Source organism: Corvus kubaryi, unplaced genomic scaffold (genome assembly GCF_017639235.1).
Source record: "Corvus kubaryi isolate FWS band 111438036 unplaced genomic scaffold, C.kubaryi_AGA036_p1.0 37392, whole genome shotgun sequence".
Taxonomy (NCBI): domain Eukaryota; kingdom Metazoa; phylum Chordata; class Aves; order Passeriformes; family Corvidae; genus Corvus; species Corvus kubaryi.
Window position 1 is genome coordinate 2489474 of NW_024581131.1, and position 21961 is coordinate 2511434.

At 36.7% G+C, this 21961-nt stretch overlaps 1 protein-coding gene across 10 annotated transcripts in view; it reads right to left on the reverse strand.

Moving 5' to 3' along the window:
• The window catches only part of SOX6 (SRY-box transcription factor 6), a 374652-nt gene that overhangs the window by 257433 nt on the left and 95258 nt on the right, over positions 1–21961 (reverse strand). For 5 of the 10 annotated variants that reach the window (XM_042038382.1, XM_042038380.1, XM_042038383.1 and 2 more), the window contains exon 1: positions 6295–6809. The exons of 2 other annotated variants lie outside the window; for them this stretch is intronic. The gene's annotated coding sequence lies outside the window, so the exon portion shown is untranslated. Of the gene's footprint in view, positions 1–6294; positions 6813–21961 lie in introns of those variants that run through there. 3 more of the 10 variants (XM_042038376.1, XM_042038379.1, XM_042038384.1) reach the window with 3 other exon arrangements.

The following is a 21961-nucleotide window of genomic DNA, read 5'->3' on the forward strand; positions in this document are numbered from 1 at the left end:
TATATATGTTCACCTATATATGTATATATACATATATATATGTATATATACATATATATATATGTATATATACATATATAGGTGAACATATATATGCATCTAGTGGTCATGTAATATAATGTAATATATACATTTATAATAATGTAATATATACATTTGCATATGTATAAATACATGTAAGTAGTGGACAAAATGGACTCGTATCCATATGTGTATGTATGTGTGTGCATGCTTGTATACACAGATACACAAATATGTAGATCGAAGTTCTCTAACCTGCATATAATTATATGTTGTTTAGACTAACACACCTATACATAATATAGGTGGAATTCACTATGCTAATTGTTACCAGTGAGAACTACAGTAATTGATATATTGCTTGCTCACAAATTTTCTAAAGTGCAGATCTCTTCCCACTCTGGTTCTGAGAACCACATTACAGGGTCACAAAGCAATATATTTTTAAAATGTTTTTTCTTTCAATTGCCTACTGTATTATTGAGTCTCTATAGATTTGGATGATATCAGTCAACCCATTTTGTGTAGTTCTAGTACTTTTGAAGAGGTATTTTAACATACTGGTATATTTTTTATACTGAAATTGTTGCTTCACTGCTGGAGCTGTAGAAGTAAAATCAGATCACCACTGATGAATTAAAATTTCTACAACTTCTATGACCTAAGGCATGCTGATTGTACCCTTGAAGGATAATGAATGCTATGATAGGGAAAAAACATTTATAAGAAGGCTGAAAAATTTATTTGCTGGCACCAAGCTTTCTTTCTAATTTATTCCCTGAAAACATCAGTTTAAGGAAAACAGGAAAGGGACATTTCTCATACAATGCAGAAATTATTATTGATACTAGTAGATGAAGTAGTCACTTTTATTTGTTTCTTTCTTTGCTTGCAGAGACAAAACAGCTAAAAGCAGATAGCAGGAGACAGAGGATCCAGTAACTCTGGATCCCATGTCACAGCTGTAGGGTGCAGAAGAGAATAACATTAATGAAGTCCACATACTACCTTTAGAACTATATCAGTACAGTTAAAAAGCAGACTCTGATCCTCCCTGAAACACAAAGCTGCTATTACTGATTATTGTTTTAGTTGACTTCGACATCAGTTCCAAAACTTAGCTCTTTCTTTGCAATAGGAAGTCTAGGCAAATATGCACTGAATGCCCAGATCTGAACCCCGACAAGCCAGGGAGGCTTATTATTCTGCTGCTTATAACACAGCAGCTCCCTTCCTAATAGGCATTTAGAACAAAACAATGTTTCTCTCCTGCAGGGTTTTATTTGGCCTATAGATTAAACAACACTCTAGGTTAGTAATCAGGTTTACCAGACAGTTGTCACAAGGTCACCAGCAGCTACTCTGTTTTCCCTCAACACTGTGCTCTCTAAGGTGGTGATAGTGTTAAACGGAATACAACTGATGGGAAAAGTAGAAAGATGAATCAACAACATCCTAAAAATACTTTTCTCAAAGGAAAAGCAGTCTTTTTGAAAAATCACAGATAAGATTATTATAAACACTAGTAAACCACATATATTACCTCAGTAAATGCTAAAAGCCTACTCTGGTAAAGCAAGAACAAGGGCATTTGTGATTTAGCTCATATTTTTCATGCAAAAATTGGGATGCATGCTTATACACGTGGCTCTTAAAATCCAAATTCATAGGGAGGTAGAACAATTCTTTAAATTGGAACTAAACAAGCACAGTCCTGATGAAAATTTTGCTTTGGAAAAAAAAAAAATCCAAATAAACAGCATAAATAATTAGGATCTGGCTACTGCAATTCTCACTGAGGTTTAAACACGTGATTCTCCTACTGTAAAATGCCAGGAAACTTGCACACAAACATAAAATATTAGACAGCAGACAAACTCTTGTATATATTTTTACTTCATCCATTCCTGTTCAGAGGTAGAAAGGCCAAAAGGATGTGCATGATAGCTGCTGCTGAAGTGCCCAGCTTTGGCCTTCTCCCAGCACCATGGAGTTCGGTTGTTTGACCTACTGAAGCAGAAAGTGCCCTGAAAAATCTCCACTTTGTTCTGAACACCCCTGTTTGCCTACGATACTGAACACCTGCACATCACAACCTCATCAGTGCAGTCTGTACAAGAGACCCATTTGTGGGAAAACACTCAGTCTGCTGTCCTTTGGCTCTCACAAACTTGGGTGATTACAGTTTAAGTAAATTTGCTGTGGGTTTTGTCTCGGGTGGTTGTTTTTGTGTGTGTTTTTACTACAATTAAAACATTTGGTCTAAAAACCACAGAATAATTAATAACTACACCAACACTGATTTGTACTATCTTTGAAAGAATGCCAGCAGATTTTCCTCTGGCAGCTACAAAAATACACCCAAAACCTGTATGGTAAAGACAGGCAGGGGAATACATTTTACAGTTCTATGGATGTTATGTGCTATCATCCACTACAGCCACAGAACTGTATTCAGAAGGTGAAAAACGACACATTTGATTGTTCCAGGATTTAGTAGCTGAAAATAATGTGTCTTTGAGAATATGCTGCTTCATGGGTATGTCTTTTAAAAAAACTACTGGAACATGTTGGGTGTAATAAGGAACACATGTAACTCCTACTTCAGATGAGGAAAAAAAAAAGGAATGAAAAAATGTTTTCCTTTAGCAGCATGTGATTCAATTAACTCTTCAAGCTCTTCTCTTTTTGCAGCTGTTTAAGATATAATTATTTTCTATAAGACAGTAAAAAAGCTAGCCCCAAAGGCAAAATGAAATCTCATACAATTTCTCTCTGTTGTCAGACACGGATCAAGTGCTAATAAACACCTATGTATCTAACCAGCTTTTTTGAAACACATGGAACACTACAGAGTTTGCAGAAAGCAAAACACACAAGACACTAGGTCTATTTTATTATTGTATTTAGATGAGGTAAGTTTAATTTGGTTTTTTTCAGCTCTAGCATTTTATAATTTATTTTCTTCCAGAAGAAGTGTTCAAATGATTTTATATTCTCTCTTTAGTATCTTGTAGACATTGCCCTGAATTTGTCCTTTTTTCATGAAATAACCTTGTAATTTTATATCTGACCACTCTATGCTGCTGAGGCTCCATAAGGGACTCAGTAAAGCTGGAGTTGTTTGTGAGCTCTTTTGGTAATACTACAGCCTGAAGCCAGGCTAAGCACCACCTGCCCCATATTTATCTACTTGTTTATGAAAGAGTTTCCCCCTCATTGTGTGGATAACTGACCTTAGCCATAGCTAATAAGACATGACCTTCCTTGAACTATGCAGCTTTACACTGAATCTTATAAAACACTTCAGTGTTATCCATATAGCTTCACCGAGCTCCTAATGAACTGAAACACATTCTCTCTCCAGTACTGTCACCACAGACAAGGTGTGGTCCAAGAAACAAAAATAACCTGGCCCAAACTTTGCTTTGGCCATCTGTTTCTGTAGACAAGCTTCTTTCTGGCTACTAACAGGTTTTTATAAAGTAGAGGATCAAGCAACATATAGATATTTATGCTCCACCCTCCACATCATCTCATCTTACTGCCTTGACCATGTAGTGACAAGAATGGCTTGCTTGCTGCAGGCTAACTGCTTCAGCAGCCTCCCCTGAGTGCAGCTGTGTTTCCAGATGTGTGTCTAGTCAGTCAGAGACCTCTGGAACTTCATCTTTCCTAGACATTAAGCCTTTAAACAAGTTGGGATCTACATAATCTGCGTTGAAGAAAATACAGTTTTACTTAACATGAACACCCTGCTCAGTCAAGCTAGTTCCAGTAAATCAGATGATGTTCTTATCAACCTATTCCAGACACGTCTAACTTTTTTGGTTGGAATTTTTTTCTGCATTTTTTTTCCTGTAATACACAACTGAGAACAGGAACTGGCACAAAAGCAGTGGTGCCAGCTAAACTGAATTGTAGGGGGACATTTTTCAAAGGTTACACTATCATGTTGTTGAATTTGAAACAAGTCACTGGAATGGCCACAAAAACCCCACAGTTTCTGCTTGATATCTTTTGTTTCTATCTTTTACTTGAGAATATTACTTTTATCCCAGTTGATATAAATAATAATAATTAAATAACAGCTTATTTACATGGTTTTATAGCTGTGGGGGATCAAGACTATTTCTGTTCATTTGCAGGTAATGTTTGATGATTTAGGATTCTGTCAATAAGATAATGCTTACAATTAATTTTAAAATGAACCAGTTGAACCAGTACTGTGCTAGAGCTCAAGTGTCAACTACATATATACGTGAAATACAATAAATCCTGAAGTATTACTTCAAAATCCAACCAATTTGTCTAATTTGTGGGTTAGTACACACATAAGTAAATAAGCACCTGAATCATTCCAAATAAGCATACTGCGAGTTTCATTTTGTGTTTTACTTTTTCCCCAACAGCACTACACTAGTTGTTCCCAATGATGTTCCAAGCAGGGCATTCCAAAGAGTCACTCGTGCAGGAAAGCAGTTGAGCTAAACTCAAGTTGCCAGCTCTTTTCTAATTTTAAGTCTAGCTTTCCCATTCTGAAGCAAGCATTCTTCTCCAATACTAGTTAAAAGAGCTTATCTAATGTAACTTTCATTTTTCCCTTAAACATCTGGGAAACTTCATTTCTCTAATCAGTTTCTTACTTTCCTCCACTAATTACAATCTTGTTTTTTCTACGTATATCATTTCCTGTGTGATAATTTTTTCATCATTGGGTTTCTTGCTCTTTATATATTTCCTAGATGCTGGTGTTCAAACTCAGAAAATGCAGCTTATTTACATTGTCCCTGTTCTCCTCAAAATACTCAGCTAAAATGTGCCTCAAGAAGTTATTTGCCTCTATGTATATCAGAATATTTAGCATAGCTTCCAAAATGCCACCATTTGTTGCCCTGATAGATCCATCCAAAGCAAATTCAGGGTTTTTAATTTACTCTAACATGGTGAGACGCCCTTCAGAGAACTTGGCCACCAGCTGTTCCTCTGCTCGGGGAGGCCAAAGTCACACGCAAAACAATGACGCTGTCAGATAAACACCACTTCTCCCTTTCACTTTCCCCACTTCCCCTTCTTCCTTTCTCTTTCTCCTTTGCCTGAGGCCATATCCTAATCCCATTCCCAAAATTAAAAGGTTTCTTCCTTTCTCTATGGCTCATTAAATGTTACCCCATAGAACTACATTGCTACAGGGGCTCAGCCTTTAAATTTGGAATACTTGCAGATTTTATCTGTATTTTCATTCTTGTATCACCACAAATCCTTTCATATAGCTTTGAGGCTATTTCATGCACAACAGGCTAAAATCTGGACTTGGTAAACTCTTTCACCGAGACACATACTGTAGTCACATCATGTGAATACTGAATTCCATTCTACAAGCAAATCAGAATTTTTTTAAGTACTACCAATTTAAGTAACAGCACACAACCTAGCAAAAGTTATTAAATGCTGAATACAGACTTTCTAGTTTCCACAGTACTAAACTATCATTTAAAAGATTTTGCACAACTCTTATAATAAGCTAAATAGTAAAGACTACATTGAAAAAAAGAAACGTTTATCATACCTACTTCTTAATGTCAGGGGCACAGATTTGAAAGTTTTCCCAAGATAGGACTTTGAGTTTTTAAAAATTACCAAACTATGAGATTATATTCAACTGATCTAGTGGTTTCATTTGCATTTCTCTGTATAAACACAGTGGCATATTTACCAAACATTCATTTCCTTCTAACCCCAGATCATAGATTTTTGAAAACCCCCCCAAAAAACAAAAGTTTCTTAATGAACAGAAATGTGTTCACAATATCCAAACAAATTTAAATAAATTATTCTTACAGTGTGAAAACTAAAATCTAATAAATCTGGATGAAAGTGCTCTGCAACATAAAAGTTCCTTTAAACCTCCACAATATGTCCAAGCACAACTAAAGACAGACTTATGTAATATATTAGCTTGCAATTGCAAAGGACTCTCCAGGTTTTGTAATCAGTTCTCACACTTAACCGCAAGCCAGGAAAGAATTGTTATGATATTTCACAGTTACATGCATAGTGTAGCTTAGAAATATGGCTTAGAAACGTATCTTCTTACCAAAGTTAAACACAAGTTTAATTTCTTTCATTCATTTGAGGAAACTGAGGATCAACATACACTGTTTCACATGCTGATACTTTAAGTAAAACAACAAGGATTCTTTTAAAAACTAAACTCTCTTATAATGAAAAACAGAAAGAAAAGATTTTGCTCTTTTAAGATGATTAGCTTACCTGGTTTTGCCATTCCACACCGACAGCCCGAACAATATTATCAGCTCTTCAGGTACTAATTCTTGCTAACTGGAAGGATATTTTCTCTCTTGCTGGATTAATAATCAACTTTCCTGATAGTTCATTTGCAATTCTCTGCTGGTTAACCCTTTGCAGGGCTCCCATTTTGAACTAAGCAGTCTACACTGTTCGGCTCATCGTAATACAAAAATAACAAAACATAGGCTATCACATAAATGAGAACTAAACAACAAGCTAAAGAGAAAATTAAGAATAGGTTATCTTAAAAAACTAAAAGCTTACAAATACTTAAAGCAAGACTTCCTTTTTCTGAAAGACTCTGATTACTAAACCTAGTTGCTGGTAAAACAATGCATCAACAACCTGGGAGCTGTAAAGTCCAATGGCTCATACGGTCGTGCACTCCCAGGAAGCCACAGTTCGACCTCTCATCTTCAGCCAGCGAGTAAGTATGACACATGCCTGCCTAATTCTGAAAATAACATCTTTTATTAGTGACTAGTGTGCTGAGAAATTGCCACAGTTATCAGTTTGTGCAAGGCCACCCATCTGTGTTGTCAGAAAGCAAGAGTGGCCAGGAGTAAAAATGAGATAAGAGAGGCCCAGAAAAGCTAAAAAAGGGGAGTTCAAATGAGGTCAGAACAGTTTAAGATGGGATACCTAAAAATTATATGTAATTTTGTTTTTCAAGTGTAATAGTAGTAAATTACATATATGTTATCAATTTCATAAAAATTCAATACAGCTCTGGCAGCTCTGTTGTGATATGAGTAAAAAGATTATAAAACAAACCTGTTAAAAGGGTTCAGAGAGCTCATATAAGAATGTGGAACATTCTGGAAATGTTCACCTAAAGAAACTAATCTTTGGGGGATATGTGATAGACCTCAGGATGTGCTTTGATTGTGGACAGAGGAAAGAGGAAAAGGAAAAATACACTTGTTGCATGGATGACTAAGGCATAATGCTATAAAAATAGGGAAATAATAAAGGGGGGAAAAAGTCTTTCTGAAAAACAGTGAATTGGGGTTTTTGGATGCTCTTGGAAAAATATAAGAGGTGACAGCTCTATTCACTAACAGAAATGCTTTCCTCATGAACTCCACTATAGCTGTTTTATTAAATAATACGACAGTAGTTCTGGATTTTTCCTTAAAACAAAGGCACAGAGTCTCCTAAAGCTTCTGCAAAGCACTGATAGACTTTATCTATTTCCCTTTGCATAAGAGTAGTCCTATAGCTAATCTCTTTTTACACAACTATAGGTCTCTGCTCTCTATTCAGTAGCGCCTAATACAGTTTGCTGTAAACTTTCTGCAATATGTGCTGTAGAATTTATGATAAAATGCTAGAAAGTTTTGAAGCAAATTTATTTCATATTTATAGCTAATTTTATTCTGTGTTTGAAGGAAAACCTTTTAAGAATGCCAATAATGTGAGAAAGCTACAACAACTACATTTATTGTTAAGTATCACATCAGTGGTACTCCTGGGGGCTCCTCTTCATGGGAAGAAAGCTTAAACAACATTTTCTAACACATTGGATTGCTTCCCAGAGATGTGATGGCCTACAGAGGCAGTGCTGAACAAAGCAGGCTGGAATAGTAAGTCAGTAAACAACCCTTTTCAGAGGATGGCCACAAGTAAGTGCAACTTTGTTTAATAAAGGCGAATTATAGTTATCTTTTGTTCTTTAGTAGGTGCATTATCTTTCTCTCCTGTTCCACCTGACTAAACTGGTAGTATCTTTTCTATCACCTGACTGAGTAGTTGGCTGGAAATAATGGGACCAAACAATCCACTATTGTTACAAGAGACAATGACCTTTCATGTCCTTGGAGCTCACCATGACCTTTCATCTTTCCTATCCTCCAATGGTCTCTTCTAACAACTAAAACTACACCCCGTTAGGCTGAATTCCAGATTGTCATAAAAAGCCCCTTCCTTTCGAAACAAAACCAATTTTTACACCAAGGTGGAGGAGAAACACAGGTCCATTGTTCCCGCACAGATGGAAGTTAGAGTTACTAAGGCAACAGCTCTAATCCCTCTTTTTACCACCTTTTTCACATCATTGGCCTATCAAGTGTGCTACCTTTTAACTCATAAGCTCAAAAGCTGGTAGTCTAACTGACTGCCCTAATTAGCTACGATTTTCACAGTACAGACAACATGATGAGCTAATCGAAATTTGCAAAATAATGACGTACCTCCAGCAAATATTCCTCCTCCTGAGGCCCAGTCTTAGAATAACAATAATGAGACCATTATTAGAGGAGGGCATTAAAATGCTGCACTGCTGCTAAACAGAGAACTTAATTGTTCTGGTCTTGTCCATTGAATCAACAACCTATTGTTGTGGACTTGAAAAATAAAGGACTGGAGAATGGGTGCCATAATGATTGGTCTGTGCTGCCATACCAGCACTCTGTAGAATTGTTTTCCTTTTGAAACTCTTGATGGACTAGTAGTTTTGTTTAAAAGTAATATAAAAGCCAATTGTCTGCATAAAAAGTCCTATTTATTGAAATCTTTAGAAGCAGTTGCATGGATTTGTTCATGACCCCCAAGATAAAAACATAGAGACCATAATAATGCTATTTGTGGCGACCACTGCTTGTGGTGACACTGCTTGTAGATAACGCTGTCCTGTCTAGCTACTGCAAAAGGAAGGAAGGCATTTCCTTTGCAGACAGAAATCATGGCAGAAGGTCAAATAGTGGACAGACCCAATTCATCTGTAAAATGAGGATGTTTTATCAAAAAAAAAAAAAACGGCCTAGTATGTTTGGTCATCATTTACAATTCAGGGTTTAGGACAAACTGATAAAGGCATCTTTAATCAGTCACAGCACAAGACTTTTTTTTGTTGATTAGTTTGTTAGATGTTAAAAATGACAGACTTTTTTCTTCACATCTAAAGAATTATACCATAAATTTTGTCATTGGGAAACTGAATAATGTACACCTTGATATGCAGTGACTGAACTGATGCAAATTGTAGCTTACTGTTAGCTTTGTATAGTCTTTATTTAAATTTGGGACTGGGAAGAAGAGACATCTAAAATCTCTGACATGCCTTTTAATCTTGGGGTTTTTTTAGTTGTTAAGAAATTAGAAACTACAACTTCTCACAAAATGTTTGAAACAAACATGGTCTTGAGAAAAAATATTTTCCGAAATCAAAAATCATAGTTTTATTACATAAAATCGCTGTTAATTAACACTATCCTGGATTCCTCTCTTAGCTTTCACTTCAATAGGACAGTTGAAAACACATAAGCGACAATAGACTTACACTTTGGAATGGAAACTAAAATCACATCTTATTGTATTCTTGTAGTTACGCCTCTTAATGCGTCTTTCTACACACAAATTGCTCAAAAAATAAGCTATGACTCTAGATTAATATAAACAATGAAAAACTGTACTATTTGGCCTTGCAAGAGTTTCCACTGGTAGTATTCTATTGATTTCAATGGGGAAAAAGTTTAGGGTTTAATTTTTCTCATTCCTATCAACATATTGTAAATCAAATTGAGAAAAATAATTGTGAACAGAGGGAAAAAAAAAAAAAAAAAAAAAAAAAAGAGAGAGGAAAACTTAAAGATTAACCCAAAAGTTATTTTCAGCAGTTCTAGGAACCACTCATAAAATGTAAAGTTTTCTTGCATGCATTTGCAGAATACCTTTTCTTTAAATTCCTTTCTTTTGTAAATTGAAAAATGCCTAATATAAAGTAGTATTAAATTGTAAATAAGACCTCTTGCTTCATTCAATCCATGCTTTGCTTCATTTATCTTCATCTTGTTAGGCTAAATTAATTAACAATCTCTGTGTTGCACACTTTCTCTTTTCATTACATCAAATAATGGCCTGGATATGGGAGAAAACCCTCACCACAGGGATCTTGAAATGCTACCTTGAGGAAGAGTCTCTTATATATGCATTGCTTTAGCAATATTAACTACCTGGATGTTATGACATTTATTAAATGGATTCTTCAACCCTTCACCACTGTAAAATAACTGTTCTGATTTTATGAGAAACAAAAATATTTTTCAAAAAATCAGGGGCTTGCAATAGAACACGTTTACAATTTGGGAGCCACAAGTACTAAAAAGAAAGAAACTACATAAATAGCTTTAATCAATGTTTTATTTAATATAAAAAACCTGCAACTTGAATACAATTACTGGCCAACTGTGTATACAGTCTCAAATATTACTGTGTCAAATTACTCAAACCAAGCTGCCATATCATCTGTTTGTGAATGTTCTGTATATAATTAATTGAGTGTCTGGGACAGTTTCATTGGTAAATCTGGTTATTTAGATATTGTAATGGGGAGCAATGTGCTAAACTATTAGGCAAGTTTTCTTCCTTTAACCTACATTATGGCATCTAGAGTAAAAGGACAAAACAGTAAAGCCTTTTTTAATCTCACCCTGATCAAACAACCCTCTTTCTCCAATCACAGCTTTGTGCGTGATATCTTTCTGCTAGTGTTTCTTATTTAATTAAAACAGACACTGACAGAAGGACATGGATTAGGACTGTAATGATGCATTTACTTAGATTAATCGGAGGCTCCTTTTGGAGTAATGGCTTAAACAAAGAACAAAAGGAAATTGTTATGAAACAGCCTTTTATCCCAGGCAAAGGTCAAATTATGAGGTTTTTAATTTTTTCAGCCTCTGTTGTATTGGACCTTTCTACTGGAACATGAGAAGTGCTTCTCTCCCCTTCTCCCCCGAGCCAAGCCAGTTATTATAATACAGCCATTAAAGCTGCAAATTAAAATGTCTGATTTTAAACCAGGTTGCTTAGCTTTCAAAACCCTCTAATTAGCATGTTGTGCGTTGTTGTGAGGGAAAGAAACCTAAAATGCTAATGACCTGCTGCCAGGTGACCACACTGCTGTGCAAAATAATACAGACTCATTCAAGTAGTAGTAATACCAATAACACCCAGCTCTTATGAATTACCCAGCTCCAGGTCAGCTCTGCACCACATGTGCTTAAAGAAACAAGCGTGCATCCAGCCAAAGATCAGAGTTCAGTAGTCAGCACAAGAGATTGTTGTATGTTAACTGGGAAGAAATCTGTGTCCATTCAGACACTGTAAGGCATGAGAAAAACATTTGAAATCACCATGGGCCAGGTGATACTTGGGCCAGGCACAGAGAAAAGCACAGGATGGAAAATTCTTCCCCTTTTGGGCAGAAGCTACAGATACACTTCTGTATATCTCAAAGGAGACAGCCCCAAATTGCTGTGATAAATTCTGCTTCTGTTCTTTGTTCACAAAAGGGCAGCAATGCACAAAAACACCCCAAATACAGGTATATTTTTGCCCTCTCCCAGTTTACCATCCATCGCAGCAAGGTCATTGAACACACAAAATTAAGTTAGATCATGATATTTCCTTAAAATATGCAATAGGAGAAAGTCTGGTAATGCGTCTTCAAAGACTCAAACCAAATAGAAAACATTTCCTTAAACCTCATGGTACTTGAGGCTCTAGGTTTTTGAATATTGGATTTTTAGCAAACTTGCTTCACACAAAATTTCAAAAGAAAAGAACTCTCACATTCCGGTGACAAAAAGAAGCTTTCAGTAACTTCCTTTTTCGAAACTGTAGAAATATTCATCAGTCTTCTGCGCCACCAAAATTGTACACAGACCCAATCCTCCTCCTGCCACACAGTCCACATCTCTGGCAGGCTGAAATGTCACCCAGCACCCAGAGGGACACAACCTGATACCAACAAAGAAGCAAAGCTTTGCCACCAGTGCCAACACTGGGTCCAAACAGCAGCAGTAGAGGCAGCTGTTCAGCACCGCAAATAATACCATCCTAAAAAGGCCAAAATCATTAGTAGTCAAGATTAACCCCACTTGATTTGTTTTTTACCAACAGTTGAGGGAAAAACTACTTTCTCTGTAACTTGACATCTTCACCACAAAGATCGCAGCCTTCCAGACATACCAGCACAGCGTTGACAGCGTTCCTCAGAGGTCACAGTAGTAGGAAGTCGGATAAGATGTTGAACAGCTATGCTGGCCTTGGTGTCTGCTCATTCCCAGAGGTCTCCTGCCTTTCTCATGTGATCCCTAATTGATCGTTAAGGCACAAAAATGACTGCAAAGTGTCTTTTCAGTCACTTTTAATCCTTTGTAGCATTATATTTTACATACAAGTTCATCAGTCTGGAGGGAAGGTACTGTGGGAATTCAATTCCCAGTGTCCCCAAAACTGCTGCTCAATGAAAAACGTGATCCAGTTGCTCTCCAGATAAATTACAGAGTGGCCAGGTTAAGCAAATTAAACCATATGCATGGTCCTTTATATATCATAATCTCAAACCCATGCGTCCACGCTCTGTATTGTTTGTCTCCTTTTTACACAGATTCTGCCACATTGCTGCCACCATATTCCCTCACCATATAGTCCCAATCCTGAAGAACAAATCGACAACCTGCCTTTGAAAATATTGACATGATTACATGTATGCCACTTAAATGACCTACACAGAAAAGGAAACTACTCTTATTTGGAAAGATAGTAAATTCAATTCACTTAACACTCAAATACCTGAGCTGCTTAAAAAGTAGCAAACAAAGCATTAATAAAATAATAATAAAACCATATAGTAGTATTCAGTCTGGTTAGAAATAGTCTGAACTTCACAGTAGTCTTCTACAACTTTAAGATATCACTGTCATCAGCCAGTAGTACCATTTATTTATTTTTTTAAACTTCTGTTCAGCCAAGATAATCACATCTTAAGATACGTGAACCTGTTTTCACAGACACATGTATCATCGACCAGTATTCTTTGGCTGCCTATTAGTTGTTATTTTTTCTTGAATAAAACCACCTCTGTGAGACAGAAAACACACTGCTAAGTTTATTTATAAAGGACAAAAAAAGAGCTAGCATCTAATGAAAAACAGACTTTGTGCATAGTGATAGGTGGCTCTGTCCTTTACAACTCACAGTCAGGAAATTCTCATTATGTTCCTTTGTAGAATTCATCCTAACAGTGTGCTTTAGAGGCATCTTGGTATGGCTACTGCATTGATATGCACAATGTAAATACACTGTTTCCCAAAAGATCTATTTATTCCTTAAAATATATTAAGTATGCCAATGCTCTTTTAGTGAACAAGTAATAAAATCTGCATTAGTATCCTACACAGAATATGAATTCATGCTTTAAGATCAGAGCTGCTTAGATAGCAAATTATCTGCATCATTTCCCATTTAGCAGCTAGAGAGCTGTCCAGGTACAGTCTGTGCCTCCATGAATATGGTACTTCATGTCCTGTGGTTATTGCTGAGTATCCATGTATTATGTAGAAAAACATGTAAAAGAACAGCAGTAATCTAAGAATTCGGTGCAGAAGCCTGACAAGAGCCAAGCTGTCAGAGCAGCAGCTAGTGGCATGGCACGGTAGATACACTGGTAAAGCACTCAAATACTACACAATCCTGCTGCTGTGGTCTGCAGAGCAAGGCACTGATTGGCCTTGGACACATCACAAATTCAACTGGGTCCATTAAGCTATACCTCTGAGGGACTACAGTGCTCTGTCACATTGACCCTGGGAGCTCTGGTGGCCAACACTGAGCAAAGACAATCTGCTTCCTCACTTTCATACAGTGGAGCAAAAGTCACAACATGCTCTGCACTGATGGACAGCAGAATAAAATGTATTTCCAGGAAAAAAAACATCATCAAATTGTTGAAATTTCATGCATAATAAGTACGGAGATTTGACCCAAAGACATGAAGAAAAGGGAAGTGAGTTCCTGCTGTGTTTCTTTACTCAAGTAGGCCCCTGGATCGGTGTGTGGTTATATGTATGTATATGTATCTATATAATTGAACCTGTATAGTATGGGAATACATATACATAATAGAACCCACACAACAGTCATACAATGGAACCAAATTCTCTTGTCCAAATTAACAGCTTGCACAGAGCAGCAATTTTCTCTATCTTCATATACCATGAAGAATGGTTCTTATCTCTGAGCACCAGCAGCTGCTCTCTGGGTTTGCCCCATTATGCACAACCTCTCTCAGTTTTTTCCTTGTTTCCTTCTCTACAGGTTCCCTGCATACCTGGTCAGTCCATATTGGCATCACTGTATGCACAGCTTCGTATGTCTGTCAGCTGAGAGAAAGCAGAACTGTCTGCTCCTTGGATTTCCAAAACACTGCATTTGGGCCATACAAACTAGCTCTCTCTCAGCCCTAAGAACTACAGGACCAAGCAACCTAGATATTTGAATTCAAGTCAGATTGCCACATTCACCCCTAGAAATTCTTTTAACTATTTAACTCTTTTGCAGTCCTAGATATCCCATCTCACTCCAGAACTCCATTCCCATCTAATTTGTGAGACAATGTACAAAATGGTGCTCAAATCCTTTATAAATTTCTTATTTGGTTTTGGTACCCTACGAATTGTTTTTTTTACCCCTATGAATTACCATTTAACTTCTCACCCAACATGTTAAACTCTCCTCACAATTAGAACCTTCATATTTTTATACCTGCTAATTTTTTAAGTCCTGAGGATAAACTAGATAAATTATGGAAGAAAAAATATCACACAGTCAACTCCAACCTTCTGGTTATTATCACTTGACGTCAATAAATGATAAGGTTATTATATTCCAAACTCTCTTTTGCAAGAGAATACTGATCTATGCAATTTATCACTTCTTTTATAATGAGTGTCAGAAATTAATTTGATAAACTATTTCATATTTACATATATATATATAATGCAAAAAGAACCTGTTAAGGGATTTCAGTTTGCTGTTGAAGCCACCATAGCTCAGAGAGAGAAACCACCATGCATATACAATTACAGTGTCAGACTTACACCCACAAGATAACCATGTGGTGAACTTCGATATCTCCTCATAAAATGATTCACTAGGTAACATTTAGCATTTGACCTACAATTTTCCCACTAGTCAAAATTTTCCAATCAGTATTCTCTAGTGAAGGAAGCACACAAAAGTGCAAGGCCTAGTTTTGACTCAGCATCTGACATGCTATTTACCTCTTTATGCCTGGGTTTACCTCTGTGTAAAACAAGGGAAACAACATCTCTATAAATCACCTTTCTAGACTGCTTTGAGATCTCCTGCTAAAAAGGAGGAATGAGAGAATCTGAATCTCTAAGCAGTATGAAACAGGGATCACTTCAAAATGAAACCAAATAAAGAGAGAGAAAAGTTTGGGGAGTTGCTTGGTTTTAATTTTCTTTCTCTAATGTTGGCATTTTCAATACCCAATCAGCCAGTCACACCTCTGCATTGTTTTATTAAAAAGTGGATCTGAACAGACAATTTAATCAAGCCAGGACAGTGACTGCACTTTGTTTACACAATATATCCTGTCCATATCTGTCTTAGATTCAGACCAAAGTCCTGCTCCAGCTGCATCAGCTTTCAGGCTGACAAATCTTTCTGAAGCTGTGCCACACAGTGTTTCAGACCTGGAAAGTGCTGCAAACAGGCACTTTCACTACACTTCTCAAAGCCCCATATATCAAAGTTTCACACATTAACATCCCTCAAAAGGTACACCTGTTGCAGTTTAATGATATGCACCTTCCAGTCTTTGAGAACTCTTTTTTTTCTGCCCATATAATTATCAGGATTTAAAATCTTTCCTTTCTAAAGAGTGGCAACTAAAATATAACCTATCTAGAAAGAGGATACTGTAAACCACAGCACAGAGACTCATTTATAGCTCACTCTCAAAGAGCTTAGGGTAATAGGTTTTGAAAAAGTGTCGGTTTTGGTACATATTAATATTTTGGGGTATATCTAAATTTTTATGAAATGTCTATTGCAACACAGCTGAAAACTATCATACTCATGGAAACTAAAGTAATTCAGTAAGCAAAGTAATGCAAATAAGTAAAACCACCTACATTTTTAATTACTGTAATCAATTTCAAATTCCACCAAGATAATTTAACATATCTATAAAAGTTTTGCTGGTAACCAGAGAGAATGAACTGTACAACTACCTGGTTTCTCCAACATTTGTGAAAAATATGATTATCCCAAATGGGTTTTGAAATTATTATCCCGACTGAGTTTCTATGATTTTTATGTTTATATATATGTATGCACACCTTGCATGTGTGTGCAAACATATATATGTAGGTATATACACCCACATGTACAGTTACATTTAAACAAAATCATTAGGTCGTGTTTTCAGCCTATTTTTCAAAACTCACCACTTAGAGCAGATGGAAATGCAGAGGCATTTCTCTGCTCTGGTACCTAAAAGAGGACACCACAAGGTGCAGGACAGAGCAAGGGCTGCAGGTGAGCAGCCTCAGAGAACAGATGCTTCAGCAAAAGAGGAAGGAGCAGAAATAAGGAGAGGAGAATGAGAATGGCAACAGCTTGGGTGAGCCCAGGAACTCCCTACAAAACTTCAGGAACTTCTGCCTAGCATCTGTATTTGATGGGAAACATTAGCAAGCACTTCCTTCCAACAGACTTCTTCAGATTAGAAAAGGGATGTGAGAATTTAAAGAGTTAGATGCATAAATTTATTGCAAGGTGTAAAATAACTCCCATATAGAGCAAATATCTTAAATCCTAGAAATATAGCATTTTGCTTTATTTTTTTCTGTTCAAGCCAGCACCTTTTGTCATAATGAAATGCACAGTCAGCCTTCACTTGGTAAAATATTTGTGTTGCCATGCAGTTAAACAAATGTTTTTTCATTTTCTTTTAAAATAACCTCCCACCCATGATTCTCTAAACAGTGGTCCATCAGTCCAGCTGCATAACATGTACAAGCTGAGCAGTTAAGTCTCCTCTTGCCCCCATTAAAAGGGTTCTTTCATTATTTCATTAGCCAGAACGCATGGGGAACCAATAGGACTTCAAAAATAATGGAGTACATCTGAAAGGAATCCTGATTTCTTAATATTCCCACATTCCACTATAACCCACAGCATCTGATCAGCATTCGGCATCACAGTTTTAGCACAGGCAAGTACAGAAGACCAAGGTAATCTTTCTTTATTTCTTTTACACGTGGATATCCATAACTCCATTCAGTGCTCTTTTTCTTCTACTTTTTTTCTCCTCGATTCTTTATATAAAATATGAAGGACTCACAAGTATGATTATCAAATTTATGGTGCATGCCTGTTACACAACACATTACAATCTCGCAGTTGTCTGCCCTGCAGTGGGGAAGATTTTCATAGTGTTTAAATGGGCCAGATCTATGGTTAAAATATTCTCATGTTTATGTGTTTTTCTTTATCAACTAGTAAAAAAATCATATTTTATTCCACTGCAGGGCATTTGGTACAATTAAATGGAAAGGCTTTGCTCTGGTACTTCTTTGAAAAGAATCATGACCAAAAAAGACAATTTTAGGACACGTACCTGGAAGATGATAAAGAAAATCTCACTATTTCCATATGAGGCAATATCACAACCAAATATATCTTGTTGATATTTAAAATCTGAACATATTCCCTTCTGTAATTCTTTCATCTGTGTGCACAATTTATACAGGAGCTTTGAGAAGGGAAAGAATGAAATGTTTTCCTTTAATCCCAAGGGGGTTTTAGATGGGGTTGTTTTTGTTGGGTTTTTTTAAATCATTATACTCTCCCTTCCCATCACTGGTGACCATCACTGCAGCACCACACCTCCAGCTGTGAGCTTGAACAGACAGCTCCCTGAAGCCAGAGCAAATGCTGCTTTTCTGATTTAGAGCAAGGGACATTGGAAGTAGGGGGGAAAAGCTTAAGCTTCCCTTCCTTTTGTATTTCAGTGTCACCTCTCCAATGGAGCATATGACACAGCAACATAGGCAATATGACAAATTACAAGAATAGCTGCAGCAATTAAGATTACAGAAATTATCAGATCTTTTAGTGGCAATTAAATATTGTGTCATCTTCAGAGGGAAAATGCTTTAAATCACATTTTACACAACATATTTGGTAAGCCAGACACCCTAATTTCTAAGGCTTTTGTGTTACAGACCACAAGATGAAATTCTGTGCACCTGATGTTTCTCCTCTCAGGAAAGACTATTGGCTAAGAGGAAAGGAATTCCCACTTGCAGGAAATCCAGCACATGGTAGACACAGCCAGACAGAAGGACAGATGGAAAGAGGGTAAATATCAACAAGTAAGAGGACAGATTACTTTGGCTGTTGTGCAACAGTTACAGAAAAAGAATTTAAAAGAAAAGTGGTTTTTTTCTCCCATGAAGTCCAGAGTACACATTTAATTATAGTGAGCACTGACTTAATTTTCCAAGACTCAGCCTGAGACAACAGCAGCTGACTACAAGCTCAGCAGTGAGAAGCCTAAAATTAGTATTTTTAAAAGTCTTTTTATTATCATAAAATTTGTACATTAAAACTGACATTTTAAAAGGTTACTTCTGTGGAGAGGAACTAGCAGCTATCAAAACCTAAAAACACCAATCAAATGCAAACGTGTTTCAAACTAAACTCCGGATAGCGCAGACAAATCACCGTGCCAAGCAGCGGCGCAGAGCGGGCGAGAGCTTTGGGAAAAACTATAAATTAGGTAAATCTTCAAGTTATAGTATTACTGCATCAAAGCTGTGGTTTAGACATCCTAGTGCTAACTGCCAAACTGGTTGCATTATTCTATGTTGTTAGCCATACTAAGTGGATTTCCAACCACTTCAAACAAATTATCAATTCCAATTGAGCAGGTTTGTGATAGAGCCAGAGAAAAAAGCTTTCTTTTAAAGCTTGCCTGCTCTATTTTTCTGCCCTACTGTAAAATACACCTTATTTGTATGGATTTTATATACTTTCAGGTAAGAAAAACCAGCTACTCATTAACATGTCCACAAGTGCATTAAAATTACATTCACCCCAGTCTTTTATATGTTCGTTTGTTTTTATCTATCACATACAGCTGTAAGTAGAAGAGACAAGTTAGTCCAAGGACATAATGTCTTTCAGGCTCTATAGCACTTAGCAGGTTACTGGGCCTCCAAGGCCTCACAGATTTAACCAAGACTTTTCACACAATCAGGTAAAGAGAGCTAAGCCAGTCAGCAGATGTCCCATTCAGATAACAAAGAGAATATTTTAGTGACAATGTGAGAAAACAACAGTAAAAATGGTAGAGAAATCCACTGAACCGTAGAGCTCTTTTTTTCTTTACAAAGAACTGTTGACTGGAGTCTGACTGTGACATTCACTGTAGTCCTCAGCGAAGGGAAAGTCAGTTGTACAACCTTTGTCACAAGAGATCCAAATAACCCATTGTAAGAATCAACTCCAACAATGCTGGGCAGCTTTCTATATTTTAATTTCCTCTCTGGATGTAGCATGTCTTCTTAGAAGAGCCATTAAAACGCCAGGTTGGTTTATGAAAGATTCCTGTCACACGTGTCATCACTAAGCTGATCCACAACATCATCCTTAATGATTCCATGATCCTATTGCTGCAGTTGTTCCTTCAGTTTCACCTGAACAAAATGCAAATTTTCTGTGTCCTCAAGTCCAAGTTAGTAATTTTAAAACTTTCAAACAAGAAATGGCTGTTGGTATCCAAAATGTCTACACCTACTTGCAAACCAGTGAAGAGGTAAAAGCACTGTGGTGTGAACAAAGCCAGTTTTAGCATTTGTTAAGGTCACTTCAGTTCCTCAAGTGGCTCTTCTTAGAGACCATTACCTCAGCTAAATACGCACAGCAAACCATAATAATAATGGAGATAACCCATCTGAAGAATCCAGTTTGGGGTGTGGTTTTGAATTTGAATCAGGGAAAAGATGACTACACACTCCATGTTCTTGCTCTTATCTAAGGCCAAGTTTAAATAAAGAAGAATACTTTTCAGTTATCTTGGACCACATTTCAATGGCAAGGGAACTGTGAATGAAAGAAGTTCACAAAGGGGACTGTTAAACATTAAAGTATAGTATAATCACTGTGTGAATTAGTCATAGCCAGTTTAGGCACTGTCCAACCCACTTTCCAACCATCTGCAACAAATGTGCTCCATTAAAACAGAACCATATGGAAAACAAGCTAGCAATTAACACAGCTTCTATGCATACCTCTAATACAGCACAGATTTCAAACTCTGAGTGAAACTGACTGCTGAATTACTTCCATATTGCTGCTGTTTAGACCTTGGCAACACATATTTATCCTCACTCACTACAGTATGTCATCCCAAGATACTGCTATATCATCAAAATAAGCATGAAAAAACCACCCACAACTGAGCCACTCATTGTGGTTTATAGCCTCTGTTAATAAAATATTTGCAGATCAAAGTATAACAGACTTTTTCAAAGATGCGTAATACATTACTTACCAGTCAGTATCAAGACTAATAGCTAATGCAGGGCAAATCAATTAATTTAGTTGCTAATTGGTGATATCTTGTACTGTGAAAAAAAAACAGCTTCAGGTTTGAGTAGCTTTCTCCTCTCCCAGATTTTCTGAAGTGCTAGAGATGCTGCACTTAACACTGTGATATTTCCAATCCAAAAGGGACATGCAGAAATCCTTGTTCAAAAACTCAGAGCCCTTAAAAGTGACTCAAGGATAGTGAAATTTTGGTTATGTTTCTTTAATAAAATAATAAAGCTAGAATACCTCACAATTTTATATGTGTACAAGATGCAGAAAGTGAAGCTTACTATAAACAAAAAAAAACTGATTTGAAGGAAAATCAAGTCAAAGTGATGTGCCAATGCTCAGTACATACTATATGTCCCTTTCTACCCAGTCCATCAGAACTCTTCACCTGAAAAGCCTGGCTCTTTTATTCAACCTGTAGACATTTGTTCAGTTATGCCCAACAGTTCAGCCTACAAGGTTTGGTAGGGAGATAAAGCTCCACAGAATAAGGTAAGTTGGCAGAGGCCTCTGGAGGCCTCCAGCTCACAGCAGCTCACATTGCTCAGGTAAAGAAAACTTAAACACTGTACTAGGAAAAAAAAATTATACCTAAATAATAAAAAAACCCATACTGAATATTTAAAGCATGCCACTTCTAGTACAAATTAAGCTGCTTTAAAACACATAATATTAAAACTGGGGGGGATTTTATACTTGTTGGGGGTTTTTTTTAGTAACTGGAATTCTAGTTCAAAGCACCTTTATTTCCTCAGTTATCCAGAATGAAGTTAAAAAACTAACTACAAGCATGATTTTGCCACGGACTTCCCAATAGTCCAAAGAAGAGATTAATTTCATGAAACAGTACCTACACAATTTCAAAAGCACTAAAATTCTTGAAGCAGCCTTTCATGATTCTAGGTCATCATGAGCCACACAGTTTCCAAAGACTCACAAGAAAACATGACGAGCCTTGAAACAAAAGACTTAGAGGCAGAATTTCCCACATTAATTTAACTCTGTTCACACAGAAGTTTCTCCCCCATTAATCAGAAAACAAGAAGAACAAGCTCCACATTTCTTCCTGTGTGCTTTTCATGCCTTCAAAGGTTTGAACACTGACAGCAATAATACACTGTCCAAGCCTAATACATTGATGAAACAATATAACTTATATATTATTATATAGGCCCATAGCTGCCGCTTAATTTTGTCCTTAAAA